Raw genomic sequence first — 14,984 nt, forward strand, 5'->3', positions numbered from 1 at the left:
CGATAACACCAGCAATAGGGCGCTCCCAAGAAACTTCCGGTTACGGGCCGTAGTCTACTGTGCCGGATCACAAAGCGTACTCATGCTAATCTATATCACCCCCACTGCCTTTCTTGCTCGTTATAGTTAGCGGACTACGTCATTCAGCCAAACCGGAAGCCGTCCAGGGCGCATGTTTGTAAACAGCGAAAACGTCTATAAGCAAGAACCTCGGTGTTACAATCGAGGAATTTCTAGATTTGTTTGAAGACTAGCTCAGCCAAGACGGAGAACAACTAGAGCTAGACCAAGATTCACTTCGTGTATCTCGTGACCATGACGTCGTGTGAGATCTAAGAGAACGTGAACGGTGTTCTTGCGACACTGGGAAGTCTGTGCTAGCACTTAGATTGCTCTTAAATAAGTAAGCCAAGCCGTCCAAGCGTGCTCTTTAGGAGAGTTACAGTTTTGGAGTGGCAAATGGAAACATTTGTCAGTTCCGGGATTGGAAGTTCGATAAAGGAAGAGTTGGCTGTTGGAAGCTTCTAGCACATCAGCCCAATGTTCTAACCACTAGGCCATGATTGCATGCATACTATATTTCTCGTGCCAAAGCCGACTAGCTCTTTGGGACGTTTGGCGAGTGCGTCACGTGCCAGTTTCTCGCGCTCTTTCCTCGTGACAGCTCGCGCTTGGTGCCTGTGTCAACCGCCAGCGAACCCTGACCCACAACCTTGCACGAATCGTCGCCGCCCCCGTCTTCGCCACCCGCCACCTCACGCCCTCGACGTCTCCACCAGCCAGAGCCAGCACTAACCACGCCAGATCTGCCCGTTGGATGCCCGTGAGCCTACATATGGTGAGAGTGGCGACGGCTTCTTTTATTGCGAAGCATTCTTTCACTCAGTACTTTCCTGTCTCGCTACACTTCGCACTTCTTTAAAGGAAATGTATGACCGACAGTGGAATGGAATCGCTGCCTTCGGGCACATCAGCCCAATATTCTAACCACTAGGCCACAGTCGCACGCATATTCCTCTCGTGCCAAAGCCGACTATACTGCTTCAGTAGTTCCGTACAGCAGAGCCAAGGCTTCGTGACCATCGGGCGCAGATTCCTGTGAAGCGAGATGTAGTGCCAGTGTTCGGAACGCGTTGCTTGTCTTAATGGCCTTTTCAAGTGGTATAGTCTGAACATGTTTACTTGAAGGCTTGTCTGCAGGTTAGAGCTGCGATCTTTTAGATTTTGCTTCGTTTTAGAGCGAAAGCTCTACTACGCCATTTCTGGCAAGGTCATTCATCGCCTCGCAATGACGTTGAGCCACTGGAGCGCGAGCCGCCGAGCGAGAGCAACGCCACCAAGCGCATGTGTGGCAGGTATGCGCACATGCCGAAATGCTTGAAAGTAAATGCAAAACCCTGTAAGCTTGCGTAATGCCAGCGCAGGAACATGCCTGCAGCTGTGAAGTATGGTGCGGGACAAGCCCGCAAGCACAGTGTCTGTGAGCATTGTTCGCAGCTCCGAATGCGCTACAAGCGGTATATCTGCCCAACATTAAGTGGTCTGGTAAGTTGTGCACATGTGATGGCCGCGACAACTTCACGCACTGCAGAAGGATATTCTTTGACTTGAAACGGGGTAGTGAGGAAGTGAGGTCGGTAGAAGATAAATAGATAGAAGAGAATGAGTGCATGTAGCACATGCGCGTGTGGAAAGCAAAAGGTGGTGATGGCTTCGTGAAGCTATCTCGTGAAGGCACGTTCACCGACCTCCAACCTGTCCACCTCATTTGCGGAAACGTGCGAGCTATAATTAAGACAAGCGCGAGGAGCAGAATGTTCACAAACAGAGTGGCACCGCAGTCACTGTAAAAAGAAAGGGTATCGAACGGCGCGTGTGTGCTCTGAGTGTTTGGCCATGTAAGCGCGTTCTTATGTTTTTATGTTTAGGTAGTTCTCATTTGAGGGCGGTTGAGTGCACGTGTATGTTCTCATTGGGGCGTGGTGTAGTGTCTGTATTTTCTTTCCCTTCCACTTGGTCGTTGAAGTGCTGAAATGACGGAGTGTAGGGATGTGAGTGAAGAAAGAAAATAGGATGATGACGACGATGTATGTCGACAGAGTATTTTGCATTATTTTTCAGATTGTATAATCCCACTAATTGCTTCAGTATGAGATCCTACATGTAGGGTAATGTAGGGCGCACATGTACAGACTTTCGGCATGTTCCCTGATTGGTAAGGCCGTAAGGCAGTGATGTAATTTTTAGATCTAATGTAGGTTTTTACGGCCCTTGTTTATCGTTCATGTGTTATTTCTTGATCTATTCAGGGTAGAATCGGCAAGCTTGATTTTATTAAGGCGAAAGCCTTATATGTCTCGTCGTTCAGTTGACCTTAACGTCCTTGAGCGAAAACCGTGTCGTCGAAGTGAAATCGTACACGATGACGACTCGGTGTAGTAATTTACTACACCGACCGGCATCGTGTCTTACCTATATGCAAACGCTAACGCAACAATTTTGATACTGCACGGGTCACCGTCGTCATCGCGTTAAGATAGAATTAATTCAGGCACTCGAACCCACGACCTTCGATGGGATTCGAAGCGGAGTTAATTAAGACACAGTTGATTAATAGTTAATTCAGGCACTTGAACCCACGGCCTTTGGTGGACGCAGCACCCTCGACCTGTGGTGGTAATCGAAAGCACGACCTTTGTGGTAATTCGGGCGAGGGTAATTAAGGTACACTTAATTAAGGTAGCGTCAATTACGGTACTCGAACCCGTTACCTTTTGTCGGAAAAAAGTAATAAGTAACAGCGCATTCGAATGAGAATGTCAAGTAACTTAAGGAATGTTTCTTAAGCGCGCAGGCTTTCACCTTCACCCTCTTTGGCGTATGCTAAAGTGACTCATTTTTTTTTTATTGTGCTACCGCCCACTTCTTGGCCAATCCTTCGTTGTGGTTATGTGCCATGTCTGGCATCATCATCATAATCAGATTCTATGACGCAGAAGTCGCGTTCGTTTCTCGCTGTCTTGTCGCAGTTTCTTGCAAACCAGCAGCGCCTTTTTCGCTAAAAACCGGTGCATTCTTCATCGTCACAGGTTTCTAAGGAAATGGCTCCGCCAGATTCACAGCACATGGTTCGAACCCTGGGTGTCAGGGAATGGCCATACACGGTCGCCTTGGAGGCGGGCCTGGTCTATACGGCTTGCCACGTGGTCTACTACATATTCACCCAGACTGGCCACAAGTCGTTCACCCACTTCCGTCTCACTTGCTGCGATGCCTTCCCTTACTCCCACGAAGGGTGCGTGGCCAACGTTTGCGAGCCAGCAACGTTCGAGCAGCGCCACACCTGGAAGAGGCTGCCATCGGATGAACGTGTGTGGGACGCCTTGGGGTGCCACCCTCGCAGGGCCCTCGATTACACCGACGAGGCGGAGCAGCATCTTGTTCGCGCTCTGGTCCACCACAGCATGATAGTCCAGGACGAGCTCGGGCTCGACTACTCCAACCGGTCCGGAGACGACGGGGAGCCCGACCAGGTCAAGCCGAAGAAGCTGCAGCAGACAATGCTTCGCAGGCAGCTCGCAGTGGCCACACGTCGGCGCCTGCCTCTGGTGATTCACTCCCGGGACGCGACAGCAGTCGAAGATACGCATTCTCAAGGAGATGGTTCCGGCTGACCGCGCCGTGCACCAGCACTTCTTTACAGGCCACTCGAACTAGGCGAAGTGCTGGCTGGATACTTCCCCGCGGCTCTGCCTGGTTATCACGCCGTTTCTGGGTTTCTTGGGAGTCGAACTGCTGGTCGAGGCCGCGCAAATCCGTTGGATCGACTGCTGCTCGAGGAGGACGATCCATTCTTCCTGCCCAAGAGGGAATCGAAGAGTCCCACCTGCTGGCTGGCACCCGGGAATGGTGATTCACGTCGCAGCTCGCCTGATGACGTGATCACCGTGGTTCAGGAGAACGTGAGGCGCATCTACAGCATATGACGTTGCGTTGATTTGGATGCGACTTTGCCCGTTATATTTCGGGTATTGTATTATTTACAGTGTGGTTTTGTTTTGTACAATTTGTCCATTTATGTTCCCACAGATAATTTTGTCGTTGTTTATTTGTATTAATTCTCTTCTTTATTTAGCTGCTTTAGAACATTATTTTTAATTTCTGTCTCTGACTTTGGGACCGTTGTCTGTATATTATTTGTGTCTGACAGATTGTATTATGAACGTATAATAAACTGAACTGATTCGCTTGGAGAAGGTCACGGGAGAAAAATTATAAATAAAAAAGGCGCAGTTTCGCCCGAAAGGCGACGCATCGATTGCGATAGCAAATTAGTGGATAGCTATACGAAGGAAGGATAATAGTTTTATCGGCCGTGTAAACTTGTAAACATAAGCATAATGACTAATGACCAAGCATGGTGTCATGCACGCAGATACCAAACATGAACGCATCGCACTCGATGACCGCGGAAACTACTCCCGGCCGGCCGCAGTAGAACGCCTCCCCTACGCTTCCTCCGGAGCGTTGCTGGCGACTGGAAGACGTAGCGCTTCTTTCCCGCTTCCCCTTCTCGCGCGCGCGAGATTGAGCCGTGATCGCCGGGTCACCCTTGCACGCTTTCACTCGAACATACACCATATGCGGCGTGCGGCGACGATTTTATCACCCTCGGACTATTGCACCAGGTCGTCAATATAGGCGCACTTGCGTATCAGGCGCTTTGCTTGAGGGTTACGTCATGCTACAACGTATACACGGCCGCACGGGCTAAAACCGCTGACCAAGATGCCTACCGCGCCGCAAACTGTCCGACCGACGCTGTATGCTGGAGGCTAACACGAAAGCCAGGGAACGCCTGCATTCGTCCTGTACACTCCTTTTACCTTGTGTATGCGTCTATTTCGCCGGTTTTCGTGCTAGTTGATTATATACGAACTCTCCCTGCACTTAGCCATGTTAGAAGCCTGGCTGGGTGATAGCGTTTCTTCAGGGATCGCGCAGTCCTTAACTTGTTTTTAAACGAAGCTTTATATGTCTAGGCGAAATCGTATATGGCTAGTCAAAATCGCCTGTGTACAGAAAGCTATCATCACCAGCATTGGCTCGAGCATCGTCGTCTTCTTCCGCAGCTGGCTCGTTGGCGCCCTCGGGTTGCGTTCGTGCTTGTGCTCGGCACGCGCTGGTGCCACTGCTCCCGGTTCGTAGTCGTCTTCTTCCACGGCTGGCTCCGTCGCCGCTGATCATTCCAGAATAGAATTTCACTTCTCTACTGTCGTCGTAGTGTGGGGGCCACGTTTACGGGGGTATGAGCCATTCATTGGCTTACGTAATGAACAGATTTAATTTTGAAGCAATTTATTTTCGAAAAATCGCAAGCGGCAATGGCGGGCGAATGCTGCTAACCACGTCGCCGAGCAAACTCGAGACATCGAATGCAACCGACAACGGCGGACTACTTGCTTTCTTGCTTGTTCCTCACGTGTGGCGCGTACCCAGTACGGGGGATTGGCCAAGAAGCCGGCGGTTAAAGGTTATAGGGAAGGGGGATAGAGATAAACCTAAACGAAAAAGTAAATCAGGGTGAAGTATAACGTTTATGATAATTAGAAAATAGATTTACCTGACAGATACGGAAATAAAACTCATTCTTATTATATACGAAGAGCTATTTTTGTGGTATTGGAATAATTTCGAACACACAATCAGCGACTTAATGAGCAATGCAATCATTGACTTCAAGAATTAACATGGTAGCCTTTTTATGTCACAGAGATAGTCGCAAATGGCCACGCAGATGTTCTTGTGGCTAATCACCAATGGAGAAGCCCCGAAGGAGAGGATATTTTAAGAGATACCCAATTTTCGGAATCAAAATTCAAATTTCTTTCTCTGATTTCTAAATCGACAGCATGCTAATAGAAAGCTAGTGGTCAATGTTTTCGGGTTCCTGACAGGTAGGACACAGCCAGACCGGACCTGCATAGATAACAGTTTAATGGTTCGATGCGGCAGCGTAATTTTGTTAGGGAGCTTTCTAATTTACGTGTGGGACACCATTGTCCCACGAAAAGGACAAATAATTAAATTCCGAAGTTTGGATTTTCAGTTTTATAGTATCTTGGAAAAGAGAAAATTTTCTAAACCTAGCCGCAGTGACATAAACCGAACAAGGCATAACAGACATAACCTGTCCATCAAGAGATATCCGCGCAACTGTGTCAGCCATCTCATTTAAGAATATACCACGATGTCCTGGAACCCATACCGATCGTACCAGACTTAAGTTTGGAGGGGTTAATGATTTAAATGTATTGGCTACTGTAGTGTCTGAAGATGAAATGAGTGATGTGCATACTGACAATGAATCAGTCACTATAACCACTGCTGAATAATTTGAAGGAAGTTTTCGAAGAGTTAATATAACGGCTGATAGTTCAGCCAGAAATATGGGTGTGAAATCAGGAAGGCGTAACGCATATGACCAGGATAGTGACTCGGAGAAAATACCCACACCCGCTTTCTCTTCATTGACGCATCAGTCGCGATCACATGATCTATTCCTAATTGCGTTAAATGATCTTGTAGTATGCCATTTAAGTATGTAGTGCGCAGAAGTTTGGCGTTCGATGGAAATATATCGTCAAACTCAATCTTTATATTAAGCAAGGGCTTGTCTGGGCAAAAGATCTCGTGCATATTAAAGTTTAATAGATCGAGCTCAGCTTGTACAAACAAAACCTGAGGTCTAGTAGGCGAGACCAATGCTCATCGAAAAATGCCCTCACTTCCCTGATAAATACAAGTTGTGATCGTCTCAAAGAAGATTCATAAATGTTTAAATATGTTTTTACTGTGGGCATACCGTCAGTGACGTTGTTCTCTCCGTCGCAGCCGAACGTGTGTGTGTCCTCATAATTGAGAAATCCTTTCACGAACCCTCAGGATTAACCCAGTGATGAACACCGGGGCCGCACGTTTCAGCTGTGTTGGTTAACCATCTTCACGGAGTGGAAGGGCCGACGAACTTTTTTTCTGTAAACACTCCTCGCACGTGCGTATACATACACATGCCGCATGTTCAATCGACGCATCATCCTTCCTCTTCCGCGCGTGCTTATTTGTGCGACGGGCTACTGTGATATCCCACACTGGCTGCCGTATGCGGCAGCATGGCTTCCCCTCCGCGCTGTCAAATAGTACACGCGTGCGTGCATGTGCAGCACACGCTGCTTCTAAGCTCCGAGCAGTCTGTTTGCTCCATCGCGACGCGCGTCTAAAATCTCGCACCCCTGCAACGACTGTTGGCGTTTCGTACGCGCATCTGTTCAGCGAGCTTTATTCTTCTCCCCGCGGCCCCTGCTCTGGTTTGTGCACGTGCGATGCGCAACTACGGCCTGTTTGGAATTTGTAACCAGCTTATTCTTGTTGTCTACTTGCAGGTTTCCTTGTACTCTCTATTTTAATGCGATAGCATTGCACAGGACACTCGTAGGCCCTCGTTGTTGGCGTCGACTCAAAGCGGGTCGATTCCGGGGGGCATTGCAATCAAAGGTTTCAGTTTCAGTTAATTATTTATTGCAGATACAAAGTTGGATGTTAGTAATATACACGTGAGGGTCCCAAAGTCAAACGACTGTAGCGGGACCCTCGGTTAACTAGAATATTGGTACAAAATGATTAACTGATACAGCAGTATAAAATTATGCAATCTGCGCGTACAAGTAAATAAATAGTGAACATAATAGTGGAAAAGGATACATTCGATTCTATGCAAGGAGTCATACATGTAAATAAAAAATAAGCACATTATCAATCTAAATTGTACAAACCTATTTAATAAGTGAATTACACTTTATATACAAAGCAAATCAAACAGGACAACTAGTTATACAAAATAAAATTTTTAAGTTTACATTTGAATGCATGCAAAGATGATGATTTTAGTGCATAGGGTGGGTCATTCCATAATTTAATCGCCGAGAAGTAGGATGCCATTTTGCCACAGTTCGTGTAACAATTAGGTAATAGAAAGTTGTGATTATGGGCAAACCTTGTGCTATTGGTATTTGTGAGCAGCATAGAGTGTATTAATTGAAACGCGAGCTGTTTGTTAAGTAATTTAAATAGAGTGATAAGTAAATGAAATTTAAACAAGCCAGATACGGTAAAAATGAAGTTAGCCTGAAGGAGCGGAGAAGCATTTGAATAAAAAAAAAAACTTTTGGTAATAATGCGAATGGCCTGGTTCTGAACGTGCTGTATGGACGAAAGGTGACAGTTATATGTATTTCCCCACGAAGTAATGCCATATGTGATGTGACTATGTATGAAGGCAAAGTATAAAGACAATGAGGCGTGAACAGAAACAAAGTGGATGAGATTCAATGAGAACTCTTATACCAAAAGCTGTTTTTTGTTCAACATAAGAAATATGATTAGTAAACTTCAAGTTAAGGTCTGATTTTATGCCAAGAAAAGACACACAATCAGCCGCTCGGATTAAATGATGGTCCATGGATACTTGCGGTAGATAAGGGAAAACATTTTGAGATGCTTTAAAAATCATGAACTGAGTTTTAAGTGGGTGTAAAATTAGCTTGTTTAAACGACACCATTGAACAACTTTGGTCAATTAGTTGTTAGGCTTTGTGATTAACGTTGGTAACGATTTATGTGACATGGAAATGGTGGTATCATCAGCGTAAAGGACAACTTTACAAAGGTTAATGCAATCAGGTAAATCATTAATGTAGATCCAAAACAATAAAGGCCCAAGTATTGAGACCTGCGGTAACCCTTGATTAATGACCATAACATTTGAATAAACGCCACCAGGTGTGGGTGGAGCCGATCATGATAATGCGAACGCATTACAGTGGTCCAGGTATAGAGCGAGAACTCGCGTCCTTTAGTGTGTGTGCGTGTGTGTTACTGCATTTTACTATCCCAACGCTGTGACCAAGCGATGAGCAATATTGTCATTCTTCTTGAAAAAAATACCCTCAGAACAGCAGTAAGAATCCTCTAGAATCCTTTAATTACTTTTGCAAATTTGCTAAAAAAGTCCGTTGAGGGAATAGGATGGAATATAGTTAACAGGCATTTTTAAGTAATGCAAATATAAATTCTTGTGATAAATTGCGAGTCGCAAGTGCTAGAAAGTCGCATATAAGTCCTGCAAAACATCATGTGAAGTATGCTGAACGTCGAGGTCGGATGTCGTTATTTATTTTTCGAAGCATTTTTTTATTGGGATAGCAATTATATGGACACTCCAAAGCAGATTTCTGCCGTCGTCGTCGCCGTCGTCGTCGCCGTGAGGTTCCGTATGACGTCAGTGGAGATGAAATCGTCGCCGCGCGCCGAACGCTGCATGTGCGAGTGAAAGGGCGCGAGGGACGCGCGCTTTCACGGGGAGTGAACCTATTGCGGAGAACAAACGCGCGTTCTGCGCCGTGCTCCCTTAAGGGCTGCAGAAGTAGGCGTCTCTTTCCTCCTTTACAATCACCATAAATGTATAGCCAACGCGCCTTCTTCCGACGCGCGAAAGGCCATTGGGGGGGGGGGGGGGGGGAGGCAACGTTTAGCTGCGGCACAAAGTGCCTATTTATATCAGAGGCTCCGGCAACAGTCACCAACGCCGCACGGATTTTGTGCGAACGCGGGCAAAACGCCGACGGCGTCGACAACAGTTCTGCATGTTGCCGGTGCTGCTGCATGTCCAAGTTTATACAGCTGATAAAGCTACTATCATTACTCCGTATAGCTCACTACAAATGTGCTATCGCAATTGATGCTTCGCCTTTCAGGTCAAACTGCGACAAATGTTTTACCAAGTATACTGCACCGTAACAGAGGTATTAACAGAAAATATGTAACTGCTATATACGCGTAGCCTACGTTTTACAAGACAGGTACAGATAGAATCACACTTGTCTAGAGCAGTCGAGCGGCCGGCTGCGGGCTGCAACAGCGCCGCGTACCGGCAGTCGCTGGGTTCGAGATATGTTGGATGCAAGCGCCAAAAGCCTGCATGCGGCATGGCTTCTCGCGGCCATTTCTGTTATCGGCCTGTACATTTTTTCACGAACGTGGGTGGGTTCGCTGCCTGCTTCGTCGCGTGCAGCCGGCGCCGCAGCTGATAACAGAGCAAAACATGAAACACGATTCCCCTAATAGATTCGCATCTTTTTGAAGCTTAAGCCATTCATTTTTGCTTTATAGCTTACGAAAAAGCACAGCAACTTGAGAAGACGCTTAACGCAACATATAGAATAAATGGTAAAACGCCAGAAACAGTAAGGAGAAGCTTAACTTTATGGGACGCGCATTAAAGGCATGAAGTTGTTTATCTTGGAAGGGTGTTTATCGAACGACGCCGGGTAGCAGGCACAAGGAAGAACAGTCCAGCTCTGGCATCAATAATGCAAGCCATGTTTTGTTCTTTCTTTTTTTTTTTGAGAAATTATCGCGTATGGGGACACAAAGAAAGTGAATGATATTGTGCCTTACGGAGCTTTGAGAACATCAATTTGGGAATATAACTTTGCGATAATACTACTACGCTTTGCAACAATTTCAAATAGGTTGTTCATCGTATAAGTGAAATTCGTCCTCTTGAGATGCTCTAAAATACGCATTTTGTAAAACAAAGATATGTGTAATGGTGCAGCGAGATGCTTAACATTTCACATAATTTGATATTGTTCTAGACTTTCTATAATTAAATAATTTCAATTTTCTGGAGGCCCTGATCCTAAATTATTTTCTATACCGCAAAGTCAGCAGGATAGTACTTTCTTTTCTAAATACTGAATGTCTAACTTGAAAGCATCCTGGTGTTACAGAGGGCTGAATGGGGAAGACGAAGTTCACCCTCAGGTGAAGATTTCTACTAACGTAGCATTATTAAAGACGGTAATCAATTTGCTATCTTGAAAATGTATCGGGATGCTACTTCAACGAATGAAATGAATAGTTCAGCAGGCATATATGAGGTGTTGTTTCAAGCGGGTGTGGCACACATGATTTATTGAATTCCTTATGAGAAAAAATAACCAAAAGTAGAATAACACGTTCATTCAATCTGGTGAAGCAAAAATAAAGGTATGAGTGCACCACTTTAACGCATGCACTCAATAATCAATCGGTCCTCCTCGCCGTTCGGTCACAGAGGCGATCCTCCTTGGTAGGGAATCATAGAGCGAATCCACGTAATGAGGAAGTTGACGAATTCGCTCCCATTCCTCTTCAATAGCTGCCCAGAGTTCTTCAGCTGTAGCAGTCGTTAACCCGGTCCTTCTGCTCAAACTTTTTTTCATTAGGCCCCAAACATTCTCAATTATGTTGAGGTCCGGGTTTCGCGCCGGCCATTCAAATGTGGGGACGCGTAGGTTATCAAGCAATTCTTTGACGCGCCTGGCAGTGTGCACCGACGCCCCATCTTGCTGAAGCCAAAAAAGGCCACCGGGAAATGGCCCATCAAGCACGTAGGGCACCAATGTATATTGTAGGATGTCCATGTAGTCATCGGACGTAATTCGGCCTGTTAAACGGTGAAGTGGTCCGAGGCCTGTGTAGCTGACCGCACCCCACACATGGACGGATGTGCGGCCACTGGAACGGACATTCCAAATGTATCGATCATCGAACCTGCAGCACAAATGTTAAAATCCTTTTTAACGAAACACGGTGACGAACACACAAATTAGTCGAACCCTGTCGGCAGCGAGCAGAGTAAACGAGGCTTTTATGCTTACACTGATGAAACGAACTGAATGTGGCGCTATGGGCTGCACTGCACTGGCTGCTTGTGTAGCTTTCACATCTGTAGCCCGAAGTGAACGCCTTTAAAGATTTCACATTGTAATGTGAGGAGCTGGTCTGGCTGTATTCCAAGCAATCAAGTCACACTACTTCGTATACAGGTTGCGGCTTATGCCATGTGAATAGGCCGGACGTAATTTGATCAACAGAGAACAAAGCACCTTGTCGGCGGCTAATAAAGGTGCATAAAATGCATAACGCTTGAACGTAGGCGAAAGAATAAGAAGCCTACGGGAAACTGCAAATGGCAATGCACCACATTCGAGCACGTAAAAAATACAAGCAAATTATTATAGGTTTACTTTATATCGTACTGCTGATAGCCAAAATTTCACGGCTGGATCGTGTAGACATAACACACACACGCACACACACACAAAAAAAAAACAGCTCATCAAGGATAGAAGCGCCTACTGAAATTTTCGCCAACATACCGACACCTTTCGGGCCGCCAGACCCTTCTGTGAACGTCCCACCGGGTGCAAAAAGACGCTTCGTCGGTGAAGACAACGGCGCGCCAGTTGTCGGGATTCCACGACTCGCATGTGGAGGCAAATTCAAGACGATCCCTTCTGTGGGATTCTTCTAGGAGAGTCTTTTGGCACGCAACCCTGCTGTGAATGCCAGCTTCGTGGAGCCTCCGTCTTATTGTTGCAAGGCTGACACTTGTCAAGCCGAGCTCATCCCTGATCTCCTTCGCGTTTAGAAAGGGGTCTGCTGCTGATGCGGCCACAATCAGTAGGTCTTCCTCAGGCGACGTGGCCCTTTCAGGGCGACCACGTGGAGCGTCTTCGATGCGACCTGTTTCACGGTACGCCTTTAAGACTCTGGTCACAGTTGCCATTGGGCGTCCTGTCAGATCACAAATAGCTCTATGGGTCATTTTACGCCCCATTATTGCTATCGCTAGCCGCTCTTCCTTCGTTAGCCGTGGAGCCATCGCAATAAATGCGTTTTACTTCGCGTCAGTCGTCGTTTGCGTCTATCACTTAATGTGCCAATTGGCGTTGACGTCACCATTCACCGAGACGCCGATGAATCATTGCCATTTTTTATCTTGAATCATGTGTAGTTCTCAGAGCCAGAGCATGCATTCCGTTGCACATCCACGCTTATCACGGACAGCGGTCGTTCCACAAGCGACAGCAAGCAAAAAAAAAAAAAAAAAAAAAAAGAAAGTAAGATAACTGTTTATCTCTTATGATCAAATTTACAGGCTTACATCGCAGATAGGCCGCAAGTGCATATGCCGCGTGCAGGCTTTTGGCGCTTGCATCCAACATATCTCGAACCCAGCGACTGCCGGTACGCGGCGCTGTTGCAGCCCGCAGCCGGCCGCTCGACTGCTCTAGACAAGTGTGATTCTATCTGTACTCAGTACCAAAATTAAAATTATTTCTTTCCCCAGAAACAAAATGCATCTGGATAGCCGTTGAGAAATCCGCAATATAGTGATGACCGAGGAGGTTGTGGCTAACGTCAGGTGCAAAATGTTCTAAAATGACACGGCGCTGCACGGCTATTCTTGTTCGAAACGACAAAATAGTTGCGTTACGACTATGTCGCTTCGGCAACTGTGTTGACGTAGATCAGCAGATTATTGCACATTGCTTTTGAAGTTTTCAAACACATGGCTTGAAAGAGTTATCGTCGTTGCTTCTGATGGCAGTGATAACACCTTGGATCCTACAATGTGCGTAAATCTAATTGCACTAACGTCTTTTGTTTTTTACATTCCACCCCCATCGTGGAGACAGAAAGTAAAAGCAGGCGAATGAAACCGCTGTGAGTTGGATGCGATCTCGCGACCTCAGCAGCGGAACGCCCTAGCCACTGGCCCACCGCGGAGAATGTAAGGAAATACTCCTGCACAGAAACTGAAAGCGTGATACTGAACGGCGCTGGTATTTTTTTTTTTTTTTTTTTTTTGTAGCTTGCGTTGCGCGATGAAACAAAAATTATGTCGAAGCTCACTCGTGCGCGTGCCCGCCTGTGAGCTACCTATAATGTAGTGGCTAAGCAAACAAGCCAAGTTTTTTTTTTTTTTTTTCGACAAGCGTGATTTGTTCACTGTAAGTGTATGCGAAAGCGAAAAAAAAAAAAAAAAACGGTATGACCACTGCGTTCTGCAAGAGGTCGAGTGGAAGTAAAAGGTTAATTACTTACATGTACTCTCCTTGATGCGTACGGAACGAGAACTTATGCGCTCAAAGCAGACTTGAGGTTAGTTGCGTTGTCTTGGCCGTGTAAATGTCGTCCGCAGTGGTAATTTTTCGCCGGCTAATAACGATTCTAAACCCACGTCCATCGCCGTCCAATTTTGCCATAGCGAGGAACACAAGGGAAGAGCGGGCGTACGGGCGCGTAACAGCCAAACAAAGAGGCGTTCACCAACGTCAACGCAACCACGCAACTCGCTACTGATGAAGCACATGACACACCGAACCGCTCAGGCGCCTCACATTAGTCAGATGGCGCTGCGACGCTACCATTTATTTTGCCCAGCGTCGCCGACACCAGCAGCTATTAAAGCCCCTCAAACTTCGTAAAGTAGCGACACGCTTTGAAGAATGCCGCCTCCTCTTCGCACTCCCTGTCCGAGGCCGACGCCGCGTCGGTATTGGCCTAATGGCATCACGTGGGCCGTCGCGCCGCCGGATGCTGGCTGCGTTTGTTTACGATCGCGCTCCATCGCCATTTTCGCCATAGAAGCATCCACCGACTGGCGAGGTGCGCATGCTGGCGCCGTCGCTCTTCCGTCTCGTTTTGGTTTGCGAACGACTTGAACTAAGTTTTGCGGCGAGTTCGACGTCGTTTCACGGCATTTTCCATCACCGTGACCTGCTGCGCCTTCGGATGCCAAAATAGTTTCAGCAAAGGCAAGAAACTTAATTGTTTTGTACGCCAACAGGCTTGAATTCGCGGGCATGCGAAGCTGCATATGAAACGTAATTACGAAACTTACAATTCAGCCCAATCTTTTTGACATTTGAGGCTCGAACATGAAAACACATCTTAGGAAAGCAACTCTGCCTTTTGTGGTCACTTATTAGCTTTCTTTAGAGCGAATAGGTTTGCTTGCCTCTTTTGTTCTTGTTCGTCGTTGGCGCCCGCCCGGTGGATTTGCGATACAAAGGCACCGATGAAAAGCGTGC

The 14,984-nt window shown here is 46.7% G+C and overlaps 1 protein-coding gene across 1 annotated transcript in view; it reads right to left on the reverse strand.

Annotated features, from left to right (window-relative positions):
* LOC119434252 (uncharacterized) overlaps positions 1 to 14,263 on the reverse strand; it is a 29,951-nt gene extending 15,688 nt beyond the window's left edge. The window contains exon 1 of the mRNA XM_037701499.2: positions 13,996 to 14,263. The gene's annotated coding sequence lies outside the window, so the exon portion shown is untranslated. The remainder of the gene's footprint in view (positions 1 to 13,995) is intronic.
* Between the last annotated feature and the right edge of the window lie 721 nt (positions 14,264 to 14,984).

The sequence above is a fragment of the Dermacentor silvarum genome, chromosome 1, assembly GCF_013339745.2.
Source record: "Dermacentor silvarum isolate Dsil-2018 chromosome 1, BIME_Dsil_1.4, whole genome shotgun sequence".
Lineage (NCBI taxonomy): Eukaryota > Metazoa > Arthropoda > Arachnida > Ixodida > Ixodidae > Dermacentor > Dermacentor silvarum.